The following is a 12,227-nucleotide window of genomic DNA, read 5'->3' as shown; positions in this document are numbered from 1 at the left end:
TTTTTCCAGTCACACCTTGTAAGGTTACTATAAGTAACATGTTTACATTTGTACTGTCTCGTTGGCTATTTACTAAACCCATGTTCCTGGTTCTTTCATGAAGACCAATTGAGTGACATTGGATGGGGGACAACCATGTCTCTTTTCAGGGCTTAGTGCCTCCTCTCTTGGATGTGGGGGTCTGACACACATCTTCCTGGGAGGCACTGAATGTTTTACACATGCCAGGTGCTCTGTGGCTACAGATAGTATGAAAGTCTGTTTTCCAAGAGTGTTGTTTGATCCTGGATATATTTCTGCTATGGCAACAAGCCTAAAGAGATGGCTTAAGTCTGATCCTGGGCTGTGATCTCACCCCCTTTTCCATGCTTTATTTATAAACATTTCATGAAGACAGTTGATGACATGGTCACACCAGGTGGAAGACTGTTGTGAAAGGAGTCTCAGAAACAGGAGAGATCAAGTCAAGTTCAGAGGCCTTTCTCAGGAATCGGTCTGCTCTCTGGATCCCTAGCATGGAAAACTGGATTAATTGCCTGCTTTCTTTTTCCAAAGAAATGAATAAACAAATATGCTGAAGACTTTACTACAAGACTCATTGAAAACATAGACGAGACAACTTTCTCTGATAGGGTTGTGCACACACACACACACACACACACACACACACACATTTTAACCAAGCAATGTGGACATTTACATATTTTTTTGTTTTGTGTATAACATAAATTTAAGATATATACAGTAATATAAATGCCTCAAGTTCAAGTCAGTTTGAGGGTTACTTATTTCCATGTAGAGAGCTGACTCCTCATAAAATATTACCAGATCATATTTTAATTATGTTTTTTTTTTGTTTCTGGGAATTTCATACATGTATTCAGTCAACACATGATCATCTTGACCACCCATTTCCCTCATTCAATTTCCTCCATAGCTGCTAACATGTCACTTTCCCAACTTCATATCTCCACATAGGCACACCCCTTTTGATAATTCACTTAGTTCTATTAGTGCTGTTGATACACACTTAGGTACACAGGTACCTCCACTGGAGTGTAAGAAGCCTACCAGTGGGAAGACTCTGAGGAAGGAATGATCATTCCTCCCAGAGACGCTGCCCATCACCAAGCACTCCTCACTCAGGCGTTGCAGGAAGAGTGAATCTCCCCTGTCTATGCCAGGGTTCTGCCTGGCTTGATCTTGTGCAGAACTTGAGCATCTTGACCACAGCTGTTATGAGTTCACAAGTGAGACAGTGATGTCCAGAACCCATCATTTCACTGGAATATTCCTCAGCCTCGCTGGATCTTGGGTTAGGGGGTTTATAATGATGCCTCATTTAGAGATGGCAGTCAGCCTCTTAGTAGCAACACAAACTTTTTTTTTACTGATTCTTTGTGAATCTCATACCATGCGCCTCAATCCCACTTATCTCCAGTATGACAGTGTAGCAGAAACCAGATTCATTGAACCAGATGAACAATTCATTGCAATGAATATTTTCAAGTAAAGATATATGGACAAAAGGTCTTCTGTGGGACACACTGTGACACACTACAGCTGCCACTCTCATACCCTCAGGGCTGGCCCACCTGCCTCCATAAAAGCAGGGCCATCTCTATAGTGCTATGTACGTGAAATGCTGGGCCTATTCTCCCAGGTGTGGTGTAGGCTTTGAACTTTTTCAAACCTACTTTATTTGAGGCTCTCTAACGCTTACACCTCCCTTCCAACCCACCTACCCTGGATAGGAGAGAAAAGAGGTTAATGGGGGGAGAAATAGGCCTTTGTGGACTCAGCTCCTTGGAGTGGTTCCACTGGCGTAGTCGGCAGGATTCCAGCAAACCCATTAAACAGCAAACCAGCAATTCAGCAAAGGTGACAGCAACTGCAGATGCCAGAACCCAGAGCAGCAGCTGGAGCAGCAGCCAGAAACTTGAAGTGTTTGCTGAAATGGTTCCTTTTTGTTGTCGTTGTTGGTTTTTTTTATAGTTTTTTTTTTTTTTTTTTTTTTTTTTTTTTGAGACAGGGTTTCTCTACATAGCCATGGATATCCTGGACTCACTTTGTAGACCAGGCTGGCCTCAAACTCACAGAGACCTGCCTGCCTCTGCCTGAGTTCTGAGATTACAGGCGAGCTCCACCACACTTGGAACGGTTCTTCTTAGGAGCATCTTGAAGGGGAGTGATGAACAACCAAACAATAGAAATTGATACCAAGCCCCCAAAGTCCACCCACCCTCTTGTTTTGGGCTTCTCTCTCCCTGTCTCCCCCCCACCCCCGTCTCTCTCTCTCTCTCTCTCTGACCTTGTATTCAGAGTCTGTACTAGGATGTTTTTATCAGTTGGCAAAGACCATGACCCCCACAAGAGGAGGTTCCTCTTCTAGTGGACAAACATCACCTGTTCTCTCACAAGTCTGTTTCCAGTGGAAAAACACTGCACACCCTCACATAAGTCTATTTCCCATCCCACACTTGGGATCAAAATAAAATCATAGTTTCATCCACTACAGTGTGGCAGGTGGTGAGTGACAGGATTGGGCCACGTCTTAACGAGTACTCTTCAGTTGGAATGATATTCAATGATCTACACGTTCAACAGAGTATTTTACACTTACAATTGAAAGCATCACACATAATCTTTGCAAGAAGTTCTTCCTTGCTTTCACAAGATTTTGCAATCATTATCCCAATAATTCTGTGATATTTCATCTAATTGTGTGTGTGTGTATATATATATATATATATGTATATGCATATATATGATTTTATGTTATTGGATATCTGTAGTCTTAAAAGAAACTGTGCAATGAGTACTTACATAATATATAATTTCATGCATCAAGTTTTCACAAGCATAATTAACAGATCCAAGAGTACAGATGTAACTTTGGACATGAATGATAAATGCTCTTGATGCTGTATACTTTACATTAAGTTTCCCCGTTTTCCCAAGGGCATCCTACTTTTATTCTGTGTGCTTATCATCTTCTGTTGGGTCATCTATTTTTCAGGAATTGTTCCACCTTTCAGTACAAGGCTTAGGCTACCCATTAGTAATTGTATCCCCCTAGTCAGTTATTAGCTTAGAAGAGAGAACATGATTGAGTTCTGTTCAACACATCTAAGCAGAGGTCTACAGGAATAACTTCTTAGATTTCCAAAGCCAATGAAGAATTTAATGGTCTTTTTCTCTTTCTTTTATTTCTTGGTCATGGGTGGATGGAGATATAACTCATAGAACATCAGTAGTATGCGATTTATTTTTCTCACAGCTTTGATAAAATTCCTGAAAGAAACAAGGGAGAAAGGCTTACTTGATTCACAACTTGATATTATATCGAGGCAGGAGAGGAATGGTGGTAAACAGCTCTTGGCTGCAGTGGCAAGGGCCCAAGGCTCTTTGCTCACACATGATTAGGAGAATCAAGGTCAGGAGACTCACATAAAGGCCTTCTCCTTAGTGACCCATTTCTTCCAGCTCTGATAAAGGTCTCTCTTCTGAAAAGATCAAACCTTCCAAGACAAACTCACTAGCCAGGGTTCTAGTTTCCAAAGACATGAGCCTGTCGGGGACAGCTTAGATTCAAACCATCAGAGATAGACTTCATGTGATGATGGTGACTAGACCTAACGGACACTAATATAGCATAGAAAAAAAAAAAAAAAAAAAAAAAAAAAGGAACGCAGTCTCTAAGACTTGCTCAACAACCCAATGAACCAATGCTTAAGCCACTCTCTGGGAAATCTCTTCCTGTCAAATTGCAAGGTTTAAAAAAGTTTTTGAATGTTATTAAAAGAAGTGAATTGGGGTTGCTCTTGTGTGTAACTGTGAATATTAAAAATGATTAACACTATTAATCTTAAAATGTTGAAACAATTCTTTTATTATCATCAATGAGTTAATATGTCTGTTCTGTTGGAACGTATGAAAGCACAAGTATACTTACACAATGGATGCTTATGTACACCTATACATACATAGGTATATTATGGAACATCTATTGATTTCTGTTAAATTATCTAAGCTTTAAATGTTACTTCTTTATTATTTTTCTGCATCTATATTCCATAACAGTGGTGCTTGTCAATGGTTGGGGTTAACTCTGCAATGGTTTTCTAACCTATAGGAAGTAGAGTTATTTTTAAAATGAATCCTCACTTTATGGATAGTCCAAGTGATTTGTGAAGATTTGAGTAATCACATCAGAAGTTGATGACAGGGTGAAATAATAACTCATTTTATTAAAAAAACATTCTTTAGTGCTGTGACCTGTGACTACACTCCAATATTGAGTCATCTTATTTTTATTCCTGAAGCCAAGGCCTCCACATGTTTTCATGGGCCCTTATAGAAAAGGAGAAACCACAGTTCTCAGGCCTTGGAGAGCAGTGATTATGTAACTATAGCTTAGATTTCTTTTGTTGACAGTAAACATATTCTAGTGAATAATTTAGGGTGATACTGCAAAGACATCTTCAAAACCATTTCTAATTGCGTTAGATTTTATTGTATAAAGTTTCAAATTTAGGACATTAATATTTAGAGGTTAAAAAATGTTATCTGACATGAAAAACACATGTGACAGACCTTAGATTGCTATTACTTTGGGGAAAGAAATCAGAAAATATAAATGAATGAAGTCTTGCCTATCATTTTATGGCTTTTATTTCTTACTATCCAAAACATTTTCATTGATATTTTTAGTTTATAAATAACATTTGAACAAAAGACATCTTCAAGCTATGGAATGCAATAAAGGGTGTTTTATAGGCAGTACCAAGGAATATAGATTCATGGCCTTCCAAGGGGCCCATTGCATTAAGAAAATGAGAGTCCTCCCTTGCCAGTAGCAGGTCTGAACTTCTCTGTGACAGTCAGGATTCAGCATGGGTGACATTCCCTGGCTTTCTCCTGCTACGTTCCAGTTAACCTGGCTTGAGGCTGCACAGTCCAGATGGAGAGGATTAATTACCTCCCAGCTAAGAACCCAGGAGGCTTATATGGTACCCAGCAATGCCTGTTGGCCTTCTGCTTTTAAATAGGAAAGAGTGTGGTGCCAGGCAGTGGCCATCCTCTCCAATCAGCAGCATTGGTCTAGGCTGAAGAGATGTTCCAGGTTTTCCATATTTACAGAAGGGCTGACTTGGTACCTCTAGAAGGACAACGGTTAGGATGTTCCTTTCTTTACTGCCACATCCCCAGTTTGACTCAAGAAAGAGCCATGCATTGGGTGTTGAGACAAACTTTGCTGAAACGCCCTGTGAATCTGTAATTACTGCTACTCTTCAGGACTCTAGCGGCTTTCCTTTTTATCCCTCATGTACAACAGGATCAGTTCACTTCCTATTTTAAACATAGCAGTTTGAATACCTCTGAAACAAAAACACAGAGACCTATTTACTAGCTCTGAAGGATAAGAAATTTCTAGATCCCTAAATTTCAAAAGGTCTGTATAGTCCCCTGTGAGTGGGGGCGGGGTGTCTCTACTGTTAGAATACAGAGGTAAACTCATTCAGTGAAGGCCCAGCTCTTATTGCCTGTTGGGAGTAGCGGGAATGACTGGTTTTCCTCTGCCTCCTTTCTGCATGAGTGGATGATCTGAGCTATTTATAAATATTTGCATAATCATTAGCCATAGGATATGTGACCAACCCACCCACTGGCTTATTCTAAAACAAGTGGGGTAAAAAGAGGACAGGGATTTTGGACACATGTTCTCTCAGTCTCTACACCAGTTCCTCTTTTCTACCCCTGTGAGTCACCTATTCCCAGAACACCTATTAATTGGTCTGCTGTTTGTACTTTCTTATTAACTTTAAAGTCAACCGTGATATCCATTTGTACCCGAAGTCATTACGTAAAGAATGTGGTGGTGGCGTGGGCAACAAGTCAAGTTTGTTGCTCACCTCTGACAGGACAGCATGCTCTGCTCATGGAATTTGCTTATCTCCCACAGAATCTTAAGGACAAGTCATCCTACGTCTTCATTCTGTGCAATATAGTCTCCTGTTGATGGTCCAGCCACAATGCCTGTGATATATTATATAAGATGTATCCATTTCCAGAGCGGAGCTAAGTAGAAATTGTGTTGTTTTTCAGAACTGGGAGCCAGAGTGCTATATCTAATAAAATATACAATTGGATAATAACTTTAACCTATAAAATTTGTGGCAGTGCCTAGTTCCTTGGCAATTACACCTTCTATCTACTTCCAAATTGTCATTTGTTTAGTTGGTTTTTGGTTTTCAAGGCAGGGTTTCTCTGTGTAACCTTGGCTGTCCTGGACTCACTTTGTAGATTAGGCTGGCCTCAAACTCTCAGAGACCTTCCTGGCTCTGCCTCCCTGGGCACAAGGATTACAGCCATGCACCACAGCACCCGGCTTCTTTCCAAATCTTACATTCTACGATGGGCAAGGTGTTCAGAGACTTGCTTGTGCTCGGTGTCTTTGGAGCATGAAAACAAGTGTGTGTCTTTATTGATCGCAGAATTGCTCTCATCTGGAAAACTACCTCAGAGCAAGAAGGGCATGCACTTTGTGTCATGAAAGAGAGAGAGCAAAGGAGACTGTCTTAATGCGAGCTAGAAGAATTACTCCTACAGCTGTGCCCTCTGACCTGCACATCCTACTTCTGGCTGACACTTTGGAGATTGTTTTTAGAGAGGCGCTCCTCTTCCTGTGAGGCCAGGGTCTTTGGTAGTTGTACCATTCTTATGTGATGTGTGCAGTGAAGGAAAGGACTAAGAAAATTAAGCTGGGCAAATTTAAAAGCGCCTTTTGCAGAACTTCTCTCAATTTTGAGGTAAAGAGACTGCTCCCATCCTCCCCACTACAAGTGCCCAGTTCATTTTTCACAGGACTGGACTTCTGGTGGCTCCCTCTGCTAAAAGTTGATGAATTGTCCTAGAGAAGTGGCTTATTTGATCAGTTCAGTCCTCTGAACTCAGGTCATGAGGAACTGGAGAGATATGAGCCGAGTGGGTGACAGAGACAGCAGCTGCCAGGTGAGCCTAAGTGTGTTCTCCAAGGGGACAAATGGAAGAGCATGTTCATTCACACCTGCCCTGTGGTCTTTTGACTTGGGCACTGGGCCAGCAGAAGTCACAGAGCAGACACTGTCTTTCCTAGAAATATCCAACAAGAAAATTTATTCAGATATCATTACCTTTCCTCCTCTTACATATAATGCACAGTATCCGAAAGCGCTCTCCACCAGCCTGAGTCTAAATGCCACTATCACCTCCTAGGTGAGGGCCACAAGTCATTGCAAAAGTGTCTCAGCCTTGGCAGATGCAGTAGCTTCATTCAGATTCCAGCAAAGAGGAATTGGCAGGGCATGAATAAGGGCAGAAGGTAATTGAGAAGCTGGGGCTAGTTTTAAGGGAGGACAAAGCCCAGCTCTGCGAGCCGAGCTGGAAGCAAGTTCTAGTGTGTGCCAGATGTCATAAAGAGCTGCTGAGCTAGTCGGGCTTTTTGGTGCTCCGGAGTAAATCAATCACTGAATTGCAGTTGCTGCTCTGCCACAGACCCGGAGCTAATGTGAGCTTCCCCCATCCCCCAGCACACCAGTGCCACCACCAGAGCCAGCAGTGGGAGGCGAGGGGTCCACAGAGCTGCTGCCTGGTGCCAGGGGCGAGAGACAAAGGGGGAAGAACAGCCCCAGAGTGAACACAGCCCTCAACAGCTGTGCTCTCTTTCCCATGGCGGCTGGACGTGTTGGGGGTGCTAACTGTGTAACTGTGGAGCTGTTCAGACCAGAGCAGCCATGTGCAAGCAAGCAGGGGTGAAACCTACAAGCGGTGAGGAGAAAAAAAAAAAAAAAAAAAAAAAAAAAAGAAAAGAAAAGAAAAGGAAACTTTGTCTCAGGAGGAACAAAAGTGAAACGAAAGTGTACAGAGGCAGCAAGCAAATGGAGGAAGTGGAGTGGTTGGCCTTTCTTGTGTATTAGCTTAACGCCTTGATCATGTTATACTTGGAACACACACTGCAGTGGTAAAGTCTTTAAGAGAACAGCTCTTATTTACTGAACTATTGCTGTGTTCCAGGCACATTATGGGAGTTTGACCTATGCCGGCTTGTCGCATCCAAACTTTGAAGGCTTCAGTGATTTTTCTTAAGGACACATGTATGGTGCTAGAGAGGGAGCTTAGCTGGTAAAGCTTTTGCCAAGTGAACATAAGGAGCCGTGTTCAAGCCCATAATCTGCATAAAAAACTGGGAGTGCTGGCACTGGAAATCTCACAGCTGGGCAGGTGGATTGCTCTACTTCACTGGGCAGCCAGCATAGCCAAATTGGTGAGTTCTGTGTAAGTGAGAGCCCCTGTCTCAAAACTAGGCAAAGAGTGTCTTCAAGAATGACATCCAAGGTTGACTTCTGGTCTTCACAAACACACACATGTCCCACATGCATATACCCACAAAACTACACAAACATGAACATACATGTACTAAAGAATACCAAAAAAAAAAAAAAGTAAAATGAATGTGTGTGTAGCTATTGGGTGAGAAGGCAGTTTCCAAATCCAGGTCTTCCTTGCTTCCTTCAATGCTCAAAAAGTGTCCACTTTGGCCACTGAGCTTCTGAGTTCTGTAACAGGTTCTTCATAAGACTTTATAAATTCATAAATGATTATGTTTCTGGTCAAGAAAATACAATGAACCAAAGTCACACAGCTTGAAAGAGAATATTCCGTGGGAGCCAGAGAAAGGGACACACATTGGGCATATGGCTACAGATTAAAGTTTTCCATTTTCTCTCTGTGTAACAGCATTAGCAGACAGCTAATAAGGAAAACATATATCAGAAAGGAATCTTCTTCTTTCTCTGAGCACATGACACCAATTTCTGGTAGCAGTGGAGTTTGATGACAACATACAATGATCTGACTATCTTAGTGGGATGAACAGGCCAAGACTCCTGAGCAAGTTCTTTGGAGGGTAGACCAACTTCATGCCGGGAGTTTGTGAAAGACCCCTGCCTTCCCATCAGGCAGACGTCATTCAATTTATGGAATAAGTTGGAGTGCTTTTCAGAAAGACAGATGCTTCTGCTCAATGTCTGTATAAGAACAGAGGGAACTCTGTTACAGTTGACAGTAAAACAGCATGGAACTGTCCCTACTATGCTGGGGAAAGAAAATCACGTTTGAATGCAAACAAAGGGAAAACCCATTTCTGCCAACAGAAAACCTCCAGGTAATTGGGATCCTTTGGACTCTTCACTTTAATCTATTTCAACCAAGGTAAGCGTTGCAGAATGCGGCTCTTTGAAGTGGTGTGGAATCTGCAGTGGCCTTTAGCACCTTGCCTATGGAGAAGAGAAGTAGGGTCAGACATCGCATCCCTTTGGGTATTCCTCACCTCAGAAAGAGCACGAGAGCAGCCATTTGTGCTCAACCCTGTTGGATCTCCATACTCTATTACTGGGACATTCACAGGCTTTATACCTTTTATGTCTTCCTTGATGGTTTTCTGCTCCCAAGGGACTCTCTTTTTTGAACCAGAATATTGCAATGATTTTGTGTAGTGTTTTGCAAGTTATTTAAAAATATTTTAAAGTATGTATGTGTAGCTGCAAAGAGTAAGTTTTAAAATGTTAGAAGTTACCTTTAAAGTATTTTTCCCCTCAGCAAATTAAACTGAGTTGTTATATGACCGAGAAATTCTATTCCAAGTTATGTACACTTGTACACAAATGCTCATAGACCATTGATACCAGCTTTGATGAGACAACAAAGCAAATGTCCTAGGATGGCTGGATAAACACAATGCCTGGATGCAGCCACACAATGCACTGTTATTCAGGCACAAAAAGGAATGAAGTATCGACACACGATACATGAAGGAACCCTGGGGACACTAGGTCAAAAGAAAGGAGCCAGACATGAATGGTCACATATCCTTGGATCCCAATCACATGGCATATCCAGAAGAGAATATTTACAGAAAGTAGAGTGGATTGCTGCTGGCCTGGTGGGGAGAAGAAGCTGGGAACCTGAATGCTAATATGGGACAGGGTTTGCTTTCAGAGTGATAAGAATATTTTGGAATAAGATAGCAGTGATGGTTTTAAAACCTTGTTGGTACCTTTGAAAGTGCTGAGTTTGGTAGTTCAAAGGGGCAAAGTATAATATGAATACCTCAGTATGTTGAAAATAGGGAAAACAGAAAATGTTGTCATTCTCATTATTGAAATTCACACATGTCTTATAGCCACAAGAAAGTGCAGCCTGAGTCCATTGGCTTGTAACATCCAAACTCACATTCAATGAGACAAGGAAGCACTGAGTTTTGGTATTAAGAGTGTAACCTCTGTTTCAGACTCCACAGACCCCTCTGGGCCCTGGTTAGTTGGCTCTGTTGGTCTCCTTGTGGAGCTCTTGTCACCCCTAGGTCCTTTTATTCCCCGCCCCCCCCCCCATTCCACAAACTTTCCTACTTGTTGCTCAATGGTTGGCTGGGAGTCTCAGCATCTGTTTCAAACTGCTGCTGGGTGGAGACTCTCAGAGGAAAACTCTGCTAGGCTCCTGTCTATAAGCATAGCAGAGTATCATTAATAGTGTCAGAGGCTGCCTATCTTCCATGGGGTGTGTCTTGGGTTGGGGGCAGGCATTGATTGGATATTCCCTCAGTCTCTGATCTATCTGTTCTATCTTTACTCCTGCATGTCTTATAGGCAGGGTAAGTTTTGGATAAAAGTTTTGTGGGTGTTCTCCTTCTTCCCCTAGGAGTCTTGTCTGGTTAGAGGATGTCTGCTTTACTCTCCATGGCCCCTTATACTAGAGCACCAACCAAAGACCATTGCATGGACTGGACCTAGGTTTTCCACATAGATGCGGCTGATGGCAGCTTAGTCTTTTTGTTTGTCCCACAGTAAAGGGAGCAGATGCTGTCTCTGACATGGACTCTGTTGCCTGCTTTTGACCATTTATTTCCCCATTGATGGCACTGCCTCATGAGGCCACAGGTCAAGTGGACAAACTCAGTCCTGATACAACTTGATGAGTTGGGGTGGATGAGTAGGCGGCTCCCTTTTTCGGAGGAATGGGGGTGGGAGGCGGGGAGGGAGGGTGGGACTGAAAGGAGCTGAGAGAAGAGGCTGTGACCAGGATGTAAAGTGAATGAATAAATAAATAAATATTGCTTTAAAAAGAAACATAACTTCTGAAGCCAGGTTGCCTAGGTTCCAACTCTGAATTGTCACCTGCAGATAGATGAGCAAATCATTTCATGTCTATGTTCATCTCCTTTCTACAGCAAAATAAGGATTCTAATAGCTACCTTACAGTGTTAACTTACCTAAACATGATTACTGTAGGTTGTTTTCTGTCATTGTAAAAAGAATAGTTTCAAATGGCACTGTGGAAGCAATGTGGTGGCTTATTTTCAATGTGCTTCTAGCCTAAATTATATGATTGTCATTTGCTTTTTTAGTTATCAATCTTTTTACCATGTATATTTAATTGTATTTTATGAGCTGCACTTTTATAGCATATGTAGGAATTAAGCATAAGAGTCTGCATCCATCTTTTCATTTGTGTTTACCCAGGACAGTCTTCCCAAAGACTCTTACTACTTAAATCATGGCTTGAAGTTCCTCCTTCTCAAAGTGGAGACTACTGAGAAAGTTTCTCGAGCTAAACCACAAATGTGCAAAGAGTACCCTCTTAGAATCCCCCAAAGATCCCTTGGTGCTTTGGGAATTCTTGGCCTTAGCCCATGTGTCAGACTTCTCATTCTTTAGAGTAATAAAAGCACAGTGCAGAGAGAGTAGAAGCCTTCCACAGGGTGGCCCTGGGAGTAGGAATTCAGTGGGTTGTGTCAATGAGGAGGGAGTCCCAGGAAGTGTTCTCTGATCAAGGATGGAGCCCCCTGAAAGAGATAACAAAAATTTATCTCACTACTTCCATATACAGGGGTGTTTTTTCAGCTTTGTGGCCCTAATTAGCAGCAACTAATTAATCCTTAAACACCTTAATGGGGTTGGGAGAGAAGAAACAGAACCTTAGGGGGGAAAATGGTTGTCAACTGCCCAGGGAAGAGCTGAGATGGGATTATGTCCGGAGGTTTTCCAGCTGCCTGTTGGGCCTTGAGAGACCCAGAGGCCCTTAAGAGCCAGGCCCACTTCCTTCCTGAAAACTTTGGCATACATTCTCCTGCGCCACCAAGTCTTTGGAGTAAAGTTACGCTGTGGGCACAGGAAAGTCTGACTTGGATG

This window comes from Acomys russatus, chromosome 20, assembly GCF_903995435.1.
Source record: "Acomys russatus chromosome 20, mAcoRus1.1, whole genome shotgun sequence".
NCBI lineage: Eukaryota > Metazoa > Chordata > Mammalia > Rodentia > Muridae > Acomys > Acomys russatus.
This window is presented reverse-complemented; position numbering follows the sequence as displayed.